This window comes from Podarcis liolepis (genome assembly GCF_965112155.1).
Source record: "Podarcis liolepis genome assembly, chromosome: 4".
In the NCBI taxonomy this organism is placed as follows: Eukaryota; Metazoa; Chordata; class Lepidosauria; order Squamata; family Lacertidae; genus Podarcis; species Podarcis liolepis.
The window spans coordinates 17,122,497-17,140,462 of NC_139558.1; the positions used below are offsets into that span (position 1 = coordinate 17,122,497).

The 17,966-nt window shown below is 41.9% G+C and overlaps 1 long non-coding RNA gene across 1 annotated transcript; it reads right to left on the reverse strand.

Moving 5' to 3' along the window:
- Positions 1-16,018: 16,018 nt before the first annotated feature.
- LOC310706143 lies at positions 16,019-17,739 on the reverse strand. The gene is made up of 2 exons (XR_014525723.1): positions 17,229-17,739; positions 16,019-17,109 (listed from the first exon to the last, which is right to left on the reverse strand). It is a non-coding gene; the product is annotated as an uncharacterized lncRNA (long non-coding RNA).
- Between the last annotated feature and the right edge of the window lie 227 nt (positions 17,740-17,966).

Below are 17,966 nucleotides of genomic sequence, written 5' to 3' on the forward strand. Positions count from 1 at the left end.
GGGACCTTTCAGAAATAAACATGGAGCACTGCTCTCAAGTAGCATGGAAAACAGCCTTACTAGAAAAGCTAACCAATAGACTGAAATTGACACAGGGACAAATAGCTGAGGATGCCTTCCCTCCGGTATGGCTCCCCTTTATCCCATACACAGCCCAACAAGACAAGAACATGAACCCACCAACAGCATACGATTCAATATGGCTAACTTAACCCAGTAACCCTCCCCCCCCCCAGACACACACAAACAAATCCCACTGCAGCCAACCAAAGCCCTAGGCCATCCCAACCTCTCTCACCACCAAAAAAACATAACAAGCAAATAGAAAGAGAACTGACCCAAGTGACGCTGACACAAAAAACCCCACTCCCTCTCTCCCGTCCCCCCTCTTTTCTTCCCAACCTTTTACTGCTTGTAACACCAATGTCTCATGACAAATGTAACTGATCTGTAGAAAACACAACCTGAAGAAAGAGATGGTGCATGTGCATTTGCAAACGAGGAAAATCTTTAATATAAATTGCAGAACAAATTCCCCAAGAAAGTGCTCTCGCTCCCCAATGGGACCCCAGCTGCTCTTCTCTGTGTGGACGCAGACATGACAACAATAAGGGTTAGAACTGACTATCTGTGTCTAAACTATGTGAAAAGACTTCATTCTCTCTCGGAGGAGAGATTCCCCGCTATGGCCCTCACAGAACGGGAACAGACCTAATGTTGGAAGGATGGCATCCAACACCTCTTGACCCAATATCAATTACAAGATCTTCAGGTGATCATGAAGATGGATAAGAGGCACTTAAGAGATTGTCTCTTCAGGTCCGATGCAGAAAGGGATTTAACTTTGATTGCCCCTACCAAAAGTTCACCATGGTTCCCACTTATCAAAATGGAGCACAAAACTCCCACTTTTTGTACTAAGAATAACTTTTACAGAATTACGATTCTATTTGATGCCCTCGGCGGTGGTGGATGGTCGGTACGGCAAAGTACAGTACAAGGAGAGACTCTGTCTGTGTGGGCAACCTTGTGCAGAGGACCTGTACCACTATTTACTGCAATGCCCGCTATATATAGAACCAAGATACCAATTTATAAAACCCATGCTCATGAATGGAACACACTCGATCAGGGTGGAAAGGGTGAAATGGCTGCTGACTGATACTGCTGACTTCGTAACTTATAAAGTAGCACTATATGCATTGGCAGCTAAGAAGATCTGGAGGAAAGAACTAGATAAAATAGCGGTCAATTGCAAAGGTGATTCGGACATTTAAGCTGGCACATTCTACCTGAGAAACCCTTGCTATTCTATCGTATGCAACAAATAATTTTTAGGAGAAGTGATTGTGGTTTATTGTATCTGCAGTGCCTGATGTTTTTATGGTTTTTATGCTTCTTGTTGCTTTTTGTTGTTGTTGTTCCCATTGTGAATGATGCCATGGCCTTTAACCAGTGCAATAAAGTTTATGACGATGTTGATATAAATTATTTTTAAAAATAAAAATTAAAAATAAATGATCCATCAAAAATAGCCATCTCAGAACAACTCCCAAGTGCTGCTTTCTTAAGAGAGAAACTTCTCTGTGAATGCTGTGTCATGACTGAACATGTAAAAAGTCTAGTTCATCAGCAGATGCTCACATCACTCCAACCCTGTTGGCTGCTCTAATAACCCTGGCAATTAGAGTCATGTGAGAGCGTGGGAACAAATGCACTTGCTCTGTCACTATCCAGATATATACTGGCCTCGGTCCAGTATATCTGAAGGAGCGTCTCCACCTCCATCGTTCTACCCGGACAACACCGAGGGCCTTCTGGTGGTTCCCTCACTGCGAGAAGCCACGTTACAGAGAACCAGGCAGAGGGCCTTCTCGGTAGTGGCGCCCTCCCTGTGGAATGCCCTCTCACCAGATATCAAAGAGAACAACAATTACCAGACTTTTAGAAGACATCTGAAGGCAGCCCTGTTTAGGGAAGCTTTTAATGTTTGATGTATTATAGTATTTTTTTAAAAAAATTGGAAGCCTCCCAGAGTGGCTGGGGAAGCCCAGCCAGATGGGCGGTCTATAAATAATAAATTATTATTATTATTATTATTATTATTATTATTATTATTATTATTATTATTATCCTTGTTGGCCTCAACGAGTGCAAGGCAAACATCTGCAGCAGTCAGCCTCCTCTGCTCTTCTAGCCTTTTGTGATTTAGAACCCTGGAAAATCAGGGTAAAAGTAAGATAATTTTGGAACTATAATCTGCATTCCTCAGTTGCTCCTACTGAGATTGTCAGTAAACCTCGTCCTCTTTATAAAGAATGCAACTTTTGTCTGCAGACTTCTTTCTTTGTGTAGTTGTGTGTTGAATTCTGCACATGCCTTTTTCTACGAAATTTGTACTGTGAAAACCTTAATGAGGAGTCTGTACAGATGGCCAGCCACCAATATGGCAGCAGTTACTTCATTGTAGATTACAGCAAATTAGATATATTTGTTCTAGCTTGAGCACCAGGGAATGCATGCCCTAACCTTATGGCTTTTTTTCGGTACTCTCTCTGTCTTTGATGAAATTGCACTGTCAAAGTCATGCATTAGAGAAAAATAGTGGCTCAATGTGTACTTAGATAGCCCAAATAGATAGCCCCTTTGCATCACATTAATGAGCACTCACACTTTACATTGTGGGTGCCTTTTGAGGGATCGTGTGTGGTGCTACAGTTCCCAGGGAGCTTACTGGTAAATCAGGGGCTGGCTTGCCTCTCAGTGTTAATTTTTGGAGGTTCCCGCACAGCTTCAGTAATCAAGTTTCTTGCTGGGAGGTGGGGCCAGCCCCATTTATAAATAGGGGGTGGAGCTGACAATAACCAGGCAGTCAGCTCTGGGGATTCACCCTCCCTACCCTCCCTTTGTTTAATGTTTCTTGTTTGCAGGTTCACTTTTTATTCCTGTTTAGTGGGCGCTGCTACGGTCTTTGACTGGCTGCTGTTGAAGGACCGGGAAGAAATTTTCCTGCATTGGCAGGTTTTATCTTCCCCGTAGCAATTCGTAACAACTTTGGCAGTTATGGCCTTGGGTGGAATCCTTTAGTCTTTTCTTCCATATATTGGAGGAGGGGTGTGAAGTGGTGACTCACCCCCCTGAGGTGGTGATTCCAGGGCCCCCCTCTTAAAGGGGTTATATATGTGGGTGTGACTGGCCATATACTGAAAGGTTGTCAGTAAACTACCCTGCATGCGGGGATATGGGCTGGGCTGCCTGCTACACTTACGTCTCACAGAGCACCCCAATATCCCATTTACCCTGATGAGCCTCAGCTACCCCCGGCTGAGGGGGCTGGGGCTGTCACCACCTGGTCATGCAATAACAATTTGAAAGATTTAAGTCCATCAACATCATCCTTCTCCCCTTTGGAATCAATGTGATTTTGAGGTGCTTAAAATGCAGGTTTTGAATTGCCTTGGGAATTTCATCTCCACATGGGGCTCAAGTAAAATAACTTTTAAAGCGACTAAAACCAAATTCACAAGATTTCTAAAAGCTGGTAAACCAGTTATGTGCCTAAATCCTACCTGACATAGTTGTTCAGTGTGTACATGTCCCCTGTTGCTGTCTAAATGCTAGCACTTAAGTCATTTCAGAAAGAAGAAAAAGCTAAAGGCCTTGGGGTACTTTGTAAAAAGTCATATAGGGGTTGATACTCATTTTGGTCTTTACAGGTAACCTTTTTTCTACCCGGAGCCATGATCTGACAATTATTCAGAAAAGCCAGAATGTGCAACATAAAGCTGGCTTGTAACTGACAGCTGAAGCATGAAAAATTAAAATGCAGCCCCAAGCCTGCACTGGCACCTATTCCGAGGCAAAATGCAGGTGCACAGATGTGTGCATGACAAATCCCAGCTTCAAGATCCAGGCTATGTTTGGCACTGAGTGCAAACTAACCTGAATATATATATATATATCTATGTGGGATTTGCATTTAGCTGCCTTAGGACATGGTGTTTTCTTCCTCCCTAAACTAACTTGAACATGCAGAGCATCCCAGTTAAGGTGACAACATTTAGAGGTGCTATTCCAGTATGCATTTGCATCCCTTGATTTCATTTCACTTGCCTAGTCAACATTGACTAGCTTGCTACTTTGCAAATGTGTTTCTAAATCTTATTTTTCTATCTTTCTCTTTTAACCTCTTTTCTATTCTTTTCATTTCTTTATTTCTTTTTCCTTCTCTATATCTCACCCCCCCCACACACACACTTTTCGTGTGTTTTTATTGTATGTATACAAAAGTCTTGGTTTGGTTTAAAAATGGGAAAATATATCATGTTTTGTATTTTTCTCTATAAACCTTAACACATTTCTTTTTAAAGGTAGTGACATTAGATATCAACTTCTTCAACCCCCCGAAGGATATTTTTTTAAAAAATATATTTCTGACAGCCTGTGTAAAATGGCTTAAAACACATGAGAATGAAAATAGATGACTAAATTCAAGCCACCTTGATCACTAATCGACAGTATATAGTATGTAAACTTAGTATATAGACTTATTGAATTGTTCATAACAATAGCCACTCAATGCGTTGGCCAAAAATATACACAATTCTGAGGAATAATCTTGTGTGCTCTAAAAAATGGAGATGCGGAGAGGTTCCTAGCTGGTTAGTGTCACTGGAATATCTCTGGCCTATTAAAGAAAAGAACTGATTCTTTTAAACAAGCATACAACGTGATGCTATGCATGCTAATTCAGAAGACAGCCTGACTGTATTCACTGGGTCTTATTAACCAAAAGTTGAATACAATTAGTCAAAATTAAGTTTCACCAAACACAGTAGGAATTTCTTTCACATAAGCATGCATAAGATTGCATTATTTCTCTGGCTCCCTTTTCAGGTGTGTGATAAGTAAGCATTGCGCCCCAAGGCTCCCAAGCCCTTCCCCAAGTAAATAACTTCACACTGACAGGTAATTTTGGTTTACATTAATGGGCAAAATTTAGGCCACAACTTTATTGATTACAGCAAAGTGAGTGGTATTGGCTTAGGCACTGGCAACAGATTGTAACTGACCCCTGCCTCTCTGGCAGGTAGTCTGTAAGGGTAAACACCAAACAAGGGAGCTACATCGATGAAAATCAACTGAAGCTCAACCTGGGGTTCCTGTGGTCCTGGCATGGCCCTAGCCCCTCAAGTGGACTTCGGACGGGATCCTGGACCCCCAGATTCCTTTAGTGGAATATTCTTATTCATGGAGGGGCAGGTGATGGTTGTATACCTCACTAAGCCAATGCCTAACCACCACATGAGCCTAGCGCTCGCTGCTAATACAGTGGTGCCCCGCAAGACGAATGCCTCGCAAGACGGAAAACTCGCTAGACGAAAGAGTTTTCCGTTTTGGAGGTGCTTCACAAAACGAATCTCCTATGGGCTTGCTTCGCAAGACGACAATGTCTTGTGAGTTCCTGCTGGTTATTTTTTTCCTCCTCCCCCCCCCTTTTTCTAAGCCGCTAAGCCACTTATCAGCTGATCCGATCAGCAGATAAGCCGCTAAAAGCAGCTAATAGCGCTAATAGCGCTAATCGCTTATCAGCTGATCCGATCAGCAGATAAGCCGCTAAAAGCCGCTAAAAGCCGCTAAAAGCCTCTAAAAGCCTCTAATAGCGCTAATAGCACTAATCCGCTAATCCTTCAATGGGCTTGCTTCGCAAGACGAAAAAAACCGCTATACGAAGAGAATCACAGAACGGATTCTTTTCGTCTTGTGGGGCACCACTGTACCCTCACCCTGCAACCAATCCTTCAAGCCACCAGGCAGCCTGGCCAACCACGCACCTTCCCCAGATAAATGCACTCCATCTGCCCTGAAAAGGGCTGTATTAGAAAAAGGTAATACCTGGATGGGGGATCACTCTGCCACCCAGAGACAATGCCTTCCTCACCACCTTGCGGTCAACCCACTTCTGGGCATTATCAGTTGCAGTTGGACTTGTGCTATTGCGCCACATCACGCTGCCTCTTTTATAGCCCCCACCAATCATGCCACCTGCACTGATTGGCTCAAACGGCATGGTGTGATTGTGGGGCCATACAGACAAGGCCTGGGCCACGCCCAGCACCTTCAACCTGGCAAGGGTTGTCTCAGGGGCCCATGCGCAACCAGGACCCTCATTAAAGAGGATCCCATTTGTTGACAACAGCTAGCTTGTCTGTTCCAGAAAAACAAAGTGCAGCAGCTTGCCCCAAAGTACACAGTAAGCCCACACCTTTGGCACATTTAAGTTCTGCGCATTCAGCTTTATGTGTGTGGCAAAAAAAGTTTATTTTTTTATTTTTTAAAGGAGCAGAAAGCGGGTAGGGTTCTGGGAAAAATCACTTTGACAATCCCATCTGCCATTGAACCCGATGAGTTTTGATTACACATGGTTTTAGCTTTAGGAGCAATCCCCCAGATAACCCCAAGATAAGTTGCAGACTTTTTGTATACACTGTTAACAAAATTACATAATTTGAAGCCATCAGTTTTCCTAGAATGAAGAATTTCAAGGAACAGCAGATACTTGTATCTTTAAGTTATATGTAGAGGAGGAAGTTAGAGATTGGAACAATCCCCCCCTACTCAACTCAGATTAACCCAGAAATCTTTTTACAAAAAAGAGAGAAAAGAACATGGGAAAGAAACCACCTTCAGAAGTTTTATCTGGGGTAGTAGCTCTTCAAGGGAGCCCCTTAAGAAAAGCAATGGCTAGGGGGCTATTTTGAAAGGCTTTCCCCTATAAAAAGCCTGCCCACCCCCAGATTTTATTCTGAGCTAGAAAAGAATGTGGGTCTCTTTTCTGGTGAGAATTACCAATCTCTAGAAAAATATTACCAATCTCTAGAAACATATTTTCATGCCTGAACATGGCGAACTTTGTTGGCATCTGTAATGCAGATGTGAACAAAAGCTGCATCTGTTAAAAATGTCCTCTTTTACATAACTATTAAAAGATACGGGAGGCCTAACTACCTTTGCATCTTGTCTCCATTGTCGTCCTGCTCTCACCCCCTGCCATTCTTCATATCTAGAGTGAAATAGTTATGTTGCATATATTAGGCAGGATAAAAAGTGCATTGCTACGTGACCTTTTTATAGTTCAGTTCCAAGAGGCTTTAACATTAGTACTTGCAGATTCCGTTTTAATCGGAGAAGCACTGAATTAAGTCACAAATGGCACTCTTTCATGTGAAAGAATTCTCAGTAAAATATAAAGTCATTAGCAGTAATGCTGATTTGTACTGCTAGCATATATTTGCATCCTAAATGTTCACAGAAAAGAGGCCTCCCTGATAGCTGAGATCTAATAGATCTTGCTTTTTCTCTTTCCCCATTCCCCCAGCCTTGCGAATTTCAGATCAAATAGATATAAGATCTTTGCCAAGTCTCCTACATTTTTTTTTTAACCGAAAGCCACACATGTAAGTAACCTCATTCTCCGAAGAAACCACTTTCTGTTGGGTCAGGTTATCAGCCTAAGCAAACCCACACACATGCTTAAAGTATTTATAGGCCCAAGACTAGAATTTTTCACCTCCATCACTATGAAAAATTCTAGGACTATTACTGTTCAGAACAAAATGAGCCATCATGATTTATTAACTGAAATGCAGGAAGACTTTACAATGACACGTAGAGTGGAAGATAAGAGCAGCTAAAAATGTAAAACAAAATGGGAGAGGAAGAGTATTTCATCAGGTACCGGCAAGCTAAAATTAGACAGTGAAGATGAATGAAGATGAATTATAAACTCTGACATTTTGCTAATGATGATTATCAGCGGAAGTGGCTAATTCTCAAGCCATCCAATGGTAAACAAAGTGGTATATCTCCACTACTAAAAGAAATATGGGGTGCGCAGTCTCCCACATCCAACTAGGGGTCAGATGCATACAGTAATAGGTTTCTGTGCATGCATCCCTAGTTGGATAAAGATGAATGGATACAATCTATGTGGTTACTCCTGGCAGGCTACTCCTGTGAGAAAATGAGTCCATCAGATGTTCACATGTGGCAGCAGGGATCAGATCTCTGTTGACATTTACAGGTAATCCTTGAAATCTTAAGAATCTCAGTAGGAAATGTTGCGTGTGAAGGTCCCCAAGCCATCCCTCAAATAATTCACAAATCACACATAATTTTAGTTTAAGGTTTTTGGCACTATTTTGGCCCAACTTTTTTAAAATACAAAATCTGTGAGTAGTTGCTTAGACATTGGTTATGACTATCTGTCCCCCCGCCTGGGACAGAATTCACTTTCCAAACTCCATCAGAAGCCAGTGAAGGGGAAACAATGTTGGGGATCTGTTGAGCTGAGCGACAGTCCCTCACCGCTCACCCAACCAGCTCCCCAAGGCTTGTTGGCCCTGGTCGCATTTCAGGGATTGGACAAAATCGTGCCAAGCCCCAGGATTCCTTTAATGGAATTCCCTTCCAGCACCATTGGAGGGGCAGGCACAGCCTATCCTGACCCCTCCACCACCAATTTTTATAACCAATGCCTAACAGCAACCTTACAAGTTGTGACGAATTGCTAAGTAGTAGGCAAAAACCAAATGGCACCAGCCAATCAGCCAATTGGCAAAATTCCTACTAGGCCCCTGCCCCAAGGCACACGACCCCATGACAGGCAAAGCAAGGTCAACCGGAACACAGGGCGGGCGGGTGATCCGATGCACTCTGCCAAAGAGAAAGCAAAAGCATTGTGCCCCAATATTTAAAGCCTATGTTCCCACCCACCCAATTTGCTACATTCAATTTGCCCCAGCAACCCGGTCAGCCAATCATTACGCCAGGCAATAACCATTAATCTGCCTGGCAACAGAGGGCTGGCTTGGCGGCCCCCACCGCAACACGCGCTCTCATTTTAGGAAGAACACGCTTTAGGGAATTCTGATATTCACCAGAAAATCTTAAAACTATCTTCAGGAAGGACCCTTCTTGCTGCGTGGACCCAACCAGTAGAAGGCATACATGCTTGCCCTCATGCCATTTCCTGATTGGACAGAAAAGGATAGGAAAAGATATTTAGGATGGACTCACTCTGCAGTAACATAATATCAGGGTCCATACTTTCATCATGTTACATCTCTCCTCACCTCCTCAGCCACTAGCCATAGCAAGAAAATAAAATGTACTGAAGAGAGAGGTAAAAACTTAACCATAGAAAATACATTTTGGGGGTTTACATAAAAAATCAAATAATAGATCTTATTCTAATCGCCCCCACTAAAAACCTTGCAGTTTCAGCTGTCACCTGATCCTTTGATCTGCTAAAAGAAAGGACACAGTAGCAATGGTTGAGCGACCCTGCATGGACAATAGTAGAGGGGTAATAACCTCACTCCTCAAATCTTTATAAAGAGTGAAAGCCAGGAGCACATGAGCCACTGACTGCCAACTCCACAGGGACATAACAGTTTTTCCAGTGGAATTTTTGATATCGACCCTCAAGTACAGCTGAAGGCAATATATTCAGTCCCGCAAAAGTGAATGTGCGTCTGTATTTTGAAATTGTTAAATTTTGCATATAGGGTGCCAAAGTGTCAAAAGGACTAGGTGGAAAATAATCATTCCGTGGACAAAATTTCCTTATTGTGGCCAGATTATTCTGTCGCTTTACTGAAGCCCAGTGTTAGTAACTGTTGTGGTGATAAACCAGAAAGGTAAAGCTTTTGGTTGACAATTTTAGCCCAAGCGCTCTCATGACAATCCTGTGATACTAAAGGTAGTAGACCTTTAAATTTTAAATTTAAATTTTAAATTTAAATTTAGTTTAAATTTAGGTGAAGCCAATAATTAAATATCCTACGCCAAATCTGTAATTCAACAGAGGGGAGGTAAGCCACTAAGGGCAAACCTCCTCCATAGTTTGTGCCTTTGTTCCGGTCAATCTTTTGATACACCTCACTGATTGGCAGTGTAAGTTGTATTTGTTATCTCCCCACAGGGACATGGTATGGAGAGACTTGTTTAAAAAATTGCCTAGTTCTACCTTTGTCACAGCTTGGTTGAAAAGGAGCCAGACAGACAGTTGTTAAAGTGGGGAGATATAATCTGCAGGAAACATGAGAGGCTAGCACAGCTCTCTGAACTGTCAGTGCTTTTGAGGTCATGGGGGGAGGGAATGGCCAAATGGGAAAACCAGCTGGTAGCTGAATGGATGGCAAGTTCCTTGGGAAAAAGATGTGCTTATCAAAACAGGATCAGTTCAGCTCCAGGTTGGCCCCTGAGGGCCCTGTGATGGGACAAGCAAGCCAGGCTCCAGGGACATTAGGACAACATAGACTGTCCTTCAGCACTGGCTCAAATAGTTATCCATTTATAAGTGAGGAGTTATATATAAAGGTGGTAAATTTACTGACGTTTTATCAATAAAGTTGCGGCCTATTTTAATCCAGCCAATGTTCTCACCTCTGAATTGCCCTTGCAAATGACATAATCTCTTTCATCATTTATGGAAGACATAATGGCATTTGCAAGTGAGGTGGGTACATTGGCTGGATTAAAGCAGCCCTCGAGAATAACTGCTATGAATGGACATGTGAAACACAAGCCTTATCTTGGGGTGGGGGGTGGGGAATCATTGGCAGTTTCCATGGTCCTACTAAAATCTTACCAATAAATGTCAACATTCACTAAGTTTCTGGCATGCATGTTTCAGGAATGCCCCAAATTCAATAAATTCACACGTGAAAGCTGACAGTCTCAGTCAAACGTTGTGAAAGCTGGAAAGCATGTTTGGATAAACACAACTGAAAGAATATATTTGCATTTAGGTGACCATGTGAGTATTCACTGGTGTGTTTCTTTTGAGAATCTGGATATTCATAAACGTGTAATGGGGTTATCAGCATTCACATGTAAATGATGGTGTCCACTAGATTTTGTAAATTTTGAGACTTGATCAAATAATGCATTATGGCTTGGATCTAGGGTAAATTATTTGAACTTGAGTCCCACTGAAATAAATCCTAACGTCAGGAATGACTTAAAGCCCATTGTGTGAGATCCAACCTAGCGGAAGTGGGTGTCGATTTGCACAAGAGGATTGACATTCCCAAAATCTGCTCTGGAGGAGATGTGGGGGCTGTGCAGGGGCAAAGAGAAAGCAGAAATCCTGTCGCACAAATGGATTTACATTGTTCAAGTCATCAAACATTGTTGGACGTCACCCACTGATTTCTATGTGAACTAAGTATGACTAACAACACAATTCAGTGAACATTTCCTCAGAAGTTAACTCCCACAGAGTTCATGGAAGCTTACTTCCTAGTGTGTTGAAGATTGTTGCCTCAGTCTAAATCCAACTGGATTATTTAAATATGTATTTTTGTTAACCATCCTGCTCAGCTATTATTTATGATTAAAAATTGTACTTCAGAAAAACCCTCATCATATGAAAACTGCCTGCATCCAGAGGAACAGTAAGAGGTATTTTAAACTTATTTCTTATTTAACAATATATATATATACTGCATAACTGTAAGCAGAACCTCTAAGCAGAGGTTAGAGAGTATACATAGGACTTCAGGACTTCATAGATATATGAGAAATTATTTTCTCAATACAGAATATACATAGATATATATATTCAGGACTTCATAGATATATGAGAAATTATTTTCTCAATACAGAAAAACCAATCAAATTGCTAATTCAGAGATATTGTACTAGTAGCTCTATTGTTTTTATGTCCCTGGCAATTTAACAGTTTTCAGTGGACGTTTATTTATTTATACTAATATTTATACCCTTTTGGCCAAATGAACCCCCCAAATGGCTTGCAAATATTGGAAGCAAGCAATAAAATGATCAATATAAAGGTTTATATAAAAATATAAAGGTTCATTAGCAAAACATAGAACATAGATTCATTAGCACAGAAGTCATATAGCACCAGTACTAGAAAGTAGCACAACTGGCTTTCCATAGTTTTACTTAATTTCCTTCATAAAGCCACTTTCTAGGTCATGTCACCAGATAATAAATTATGTAGCCCTGATTTCATAGATTTGCTGTCAATTTCAGTTTTCTGTTTCTCATTTTTCCATTCTTAAATTTGGTTCTCAACATTTGTGCAGCGATTTGCTGTCACTTTTCTTCCCTCATGAAAATTCACCAGCATTTTGGTGCAAATTTGTCCCAATTAACACAAATTCATTTGCAGTTCTGACTAATACACACATTTTTGCATGTTATTTTCACTAATGAGTGTGTTTTATGCACATTTTTCCTTCATACATACATTTTTTTTTAACATACTGTTTGATTGAAAAACTGCATCACTAAACCTGGAGAAGTGAAATTTCAAAGGATAGGTGTGTTTCAGTTTGCATATTGGTTCAAGAAGTCTGGATTAAGTAGCTTCTCACTTAAGTGCAAAAAAAAATATGAAATTTATCCTCCATCCCGACATATGTATTGTAAATAATTATTAGATAAACAATTACTAGATTGCTTGTACGCATGCCCAAGACTTTAGAGGCCCTTGCCCTTGACAGTTCGCTGCCCTGCCTGAAAATTCACCCAAGCAAGATTCAACACACCCTGGCTGAGATACTGAAGCTGGACTTCAAAACTGACAACATCTTTCACATGTACGGCATTGTAGGTTCCAACCGTTAATTTTTTGTTCCCGTTTGGGCATTTAGGACACCCACATAGTGACTCACAATGCATTCAAAACTATATTAAAGTATATTAAAGGGGAGCAAAACTTCCAGGAAAATAGCAACAAAAGAAAGCAAATCTGTGTCATGACGAGTCATACTTCTTTTGGTATCCTGGCTTGGCTGTTTTACTGTACTGAAGCAAGGTAGAACTGCTTGCCTTTTAAATTGCAAAGGTTAAGTGGTACCACAAGTTTTCTCTGCCCTGTCTGGCTTCATTAGATATTTCCATCCATTTGGTTGCATTTGCCATATAGCTGGAAGCTCTGCAGGTTGAAAGCAGGCAGATGCCTTTCAAAACATCACATGATGTATGAAAACACTTTACAGTGGGACCTCTGGATACGAACGGGATCTGTTCTGGAGCTCTGTTCCAGATCCCCGTTCACATCCTGAAGCGAACGTAACCCATGCCTGTGCGTCTGCACGTGCGCAGGTCACAATTCCTCGCTTCTGCACATGCGCGTGGTGTCATTTTGACCGGCTGCGCATGCACGAGCGACGGAAGTAATGCGTTCTGTTACTTCCGGGTCGCCGCAGAGCACAACCCGAAAGCGCTCAACCTGAAGCATATTTAACCCGAGGTATGGCTGTAGTCACAACTAACCAGTATGAGGACGTTTACACACACACACAAAGCGAGAGAGAGAGAGAGAGTGCTCTTTTTTAAACATACACATTTTCAGTAAATGTCAGTGGGTGGGTTAGAAATCCTTAATTATCACTTAAGAGAGACTTTTAGGAGAGGGAGCTTTTACTGTCCGGCAGAACAGTTATATATGCTTATTTCCATTGCAATCAGTGAGTGGGTGTCTAATTGTGCTGGATTGTCATATTGTATATCTAAAAGCCCGTTTTAATAATTTCTAATTAATTACAGAGAAATGGACCCTGCCACAAAGTATGTAACCGGATACACCAATGCAATCCAATGCATGTCTACTCAGAAGTAAGTCCCACTGCATTCAAATGGGGCTTGTTCCCAGTAACTGTGCATAGGATTTTGCCCTTAATTCGCCATGTTGTTTTGTTACATTCAAAATGTTTGCATCTATTCCCACAAGGAGATGTGAGGGCTGTTCCCCCATCAGGTGCTTGTTCTTCTGATTCTAGGCAGAGGTCTAAAAGTTACCCTTTTCACGATACAGCTGGGAGACAGGAAAGCACAAATCACTTGTGTTTCTTATGCTTCATTCCTACCCTGAAGATCCAGTACCACTGTTTTGTTACTTCTCCAACTGAGTGCCCTGCAGATGTTGTCGGATGAAACTACTGTCAGACCCCGCCAACATAGAGAATGGTTAGGGATTGGGGAAGTTGTAATCCCAAACAGCTGAAGAACAGCTTGGGAAAGACTGTAGGGCCACAGAACCCAGGCAGGGCTCAGGGCCGGATTTAGGTTTGATGAGACCCTAAGCTACTGGAGGTAATGGGGCCCTTTATACGTCCAGCGGTCCTTTGTCAACAACAAATTGCTGCTGTTTTTTTTGTGTTGAATATATGCTACGTGGTAATTTATGGACCTAATAAGTACACTGGTGCCTCGCAAGACGAAAAGAATCCGTTCTGTGATTCTTTCATCTAGCGGTTTTTTCGTCTTGCGAAGCAAGCCCATTGACGGATTAGCGGATTAGCGCTATTAGCGGCTTTTAGCGGCTTATCTGCTGATCGGATCAGCTGATAAGCGGCTTAGCGGCTTAGAAAAAGGGGGGGGGAACCAGCAGGAACTCGCAAGACATTGTCGTCTTGCGAAGCAAGCCCATAGGAAATTCGTTTTGCGAAGCACCTCCAAAACGGAAAACTCTTTCGTCTAGTGAGTTTTCCGTCTTGCAAGGCATTCGTCTTGCGGGGCACCACTGTATCTAAAACCATTTGCACATAACAAAATATGTATTTTATCAAAGTAATCATTGAACTGAAATACAATTAAGAAGTATATTAATAGTGAAATAATTATTCTGCTTGGTTTTGGAATGCTTTGGTTTTGGAACAGACTTCTGGAACGGATTAAGTTTGAGAACCACGGTACCACTGTATATAGAAATGCGCAAACCAGTGATATCTTAGGAAGCAAGCTAGCAGGTAGTGCCCATTACTTACATCACAGGAGCCTACACAGCACAAAACACTGTTGCTGTATGTAGGTTTTATTTTATTTGTTTTTTATCTTATATTTTGGAAATGTACATCCAGGGTTTTGTTTCCTTTAATTTTTTTTGGGGGGGGGGCAAGAGAGTGGGGCCCTAAGCTATAGCTTGTTTAGCTTATACATAAATCTGGCACTGGCAGGGCTACAAAGATATTCATAATGGCTCCCATAGATTTCTACAGGACAATGCAAGTGGACATCAGTATAGAAGGCAGTTAAGAGCTCAAGACTTGTACTCTACCCAGACTCTGGAGACGACAGAGGGGTTGGCTCTCCAACCAAGTTCCAATCTGAACTCCACCTATTTTCTTCTATATTACACAATACAAAGGAAAATAGATACTAGTAGATACAGGTTTATCCCTTGTGCCCAGGTTGTGTTCCTCAGTGTACGCTGCTCCACTATCATCCTCTACTTTATACATGGATACATGAATTTACACCTATGGTGCCACAAATGTCCCATTAGGGGTAAGGGGCTGTGAGAAAGTGGCTTCAGGGGAGAAAGTGGTGGGTTGATGAGGGGTCAAGCAAACTCCTCTGGAGGCTGTTTCCCAACCCCATCTGCCACCAAGCATGCAACTTTCAAAAATTCCTAAATTCAGATGAATTTAGGTAAATTTAGGTTTAAATGAATGCATTTATTCCAAAGTGATCTGATGAGTAGAAGCAAGGTGAATTGTAGAAGGCACTCCAGAGGTCAACTAGTAAAACTCTCTACAACGCAGGAATCCTGCCCACAGCTGCCCTTGGATAGGCTCGAACCACCAACCTCCTGGTTAACTGCCGGATGCACTGACCCATTGTGTGTGTGTGTGTGTGTGTGTGTGTGTAAATGATACAATCAAATATACACTCAAGCCCCATATTTTCCCCCCTTCCGAAATATGTCACTGCTTTGTAAATTCCAAATGGAATCCAGCTGACAGCAACAAGCGCAAAAAGCAGACGGATGAATTTGAAAATGCATCATGCTGTCTGAAAACTGTTTAGTCACAGCACTGTGGATACATTTTCTGTTTGATACACCTGTGTATATCCATAGAGCCTATTAATATTAGATATATATACCAAATGGACAGTAAACTTCTTTTCTTTTCTTTTCTTTCTCTTTTCTTTTCTTTTCTTTTCTTTTCTTTTCCTTTTCTTTTCTTTTCTTAAAAAGGCACACACTCCCAATAAGAGATTGGGGTGGGGAAACTGCAACTTATGTAACTGTCACTTACTGCAAGCTGATTTAAGGAAACTGAGTTTTCGAACCATATTCAATTAACCTGTTGTGCTAGCAGAAGCTGGCACATATAGCTGCTACTGCTATAAGAATTGCCTCCCTCTTTCCCATTAAACACCCTACACCATCCCCAAATCTGCTGGGGGGGGGGACACCAGAAACGGATGTAGGAGGTGCATGGGGGGAAATTCAGTATGAACTGTTATAGACATCTCATTGTCTAATAGCAGCCAGCAAGTTGAAGCCTTGATGAGACGCATGGTCCCAAGACCGTGTCATGCAATGGTTTCCTCATGTCAATGGTTCCTCCAGGGCTTTCGGAAGCTTGAAAGTTTTAATTTAGCTGTCTATATTTGTCCCTTCAAGTACTATAAAATCACAGGATTCTAAATCAAGCTCATGTCGGCCATTAGCATGGTCCGAGAGCTGCCAAGGTTCATGGGCAAACAAGGAGCCACACTGCCAAGTTGAAGACACTGGGAATGCTTCCAAGCATTGCCATTGTTGCTTAGACTTGTGGCGATGGTCATATGAGTGAGCAAGGCTACAAGGCTTTTACTAGAACAGGGCCCCATTAATATCCTTGTAACCAGAATGCCAACAGGGAACAATGGATGTGGCACAACTGTGATGGCCTTAAAAAAAAGTCAGTTGCCCCAGACAACCCGTTGGTCTCAGGAAAACAACAGTATTGCTGCCAGACTAGTACTGCTGCCCGTACTACCACATCACCAGAACCACGGCTAGACATGTGGCACCAGAACCATTAGTGGAAGAGAAGAAACGCAAGGATGAGTGATCCTCAGACCAGGTCAGCTTTGCAATATGTTCCCATGCCTGCAACAAGTTCCCTGGGAGCGGATTTTGCACACAGGTGCATATGTGAGGAAGTCAAAAAGAGGTGTGAGGATGGGGAGAGGCACTCCAGTGAAAGATAACTGTTTCTGAAACCGTATCTCATTTCGATTGTGTTACCTTCTGCCTGACCTTAGTTCAAAGTGCATAGAACAGCCTTTCTCAACCTGTGGGTCCCCAGATGTTGTTGGACTACAACTCCCATCATCCCTAGCTAGCAAGGCCAGAGCTCAGAGATGATGGGAGTTGTAGTCCAGCAACATCTGGGGACCCACAGGTTGAGAACCACTGGCACAGAAGATTACTATGGACATAATCCCCATAAATCCCAATTATTTATAAATTAATTAAATTTGCATACTGCCCTATACCTGTAGGTCTCAAGGAAGTTACAACATAAAATCGCAATATAAAAACACAAAATGCATACTAAAAATAAAAATAAGTCAATAATCCTTCCTCCCCATTTAAATGTTCCTCCCAAGGCTGCAGCCGCCCTTAGCTTTGCCCAAGCGATTTCATATTTTACGCAGAGAATGCAGTTGATTCTTCCCCTTGTTCCCTAACTCTCCCTCATCCACTCTGGAGTTTTGGCAGACAGTAGAATTTATATTTGCCAATATCTCACATGCACCAGTGAATATCTGACGCAATTTAACATTGGCGGTCACAGTCAATATTTTGCAGTGAGTTATAGATGACTTGAATTGGAATGCAGTCAATTTTATGTTGACTCTATCTATTTAACCAGTCAAAGCTGGCAAACATGTGAATAATGATATCAACATGTGATTCCAGGATACAAGGATCAAATCTTAAGATCAGTCCATCAAGATCTCAATTTCTAAATAGGAAAATACGGCAAATTTTGAAGGGAACAGAAGATACTGTTTCTACTCCAATCGTGACCTCACGTGAGTGGAGAGGTTGAGGCCTTCCAGATGTTGGTGGTCAAGGATGAGGGGCATTGTTGCATAACCACATCTGGAGGGCCACAGGTCCCCCACCCCAATTTATACCATCA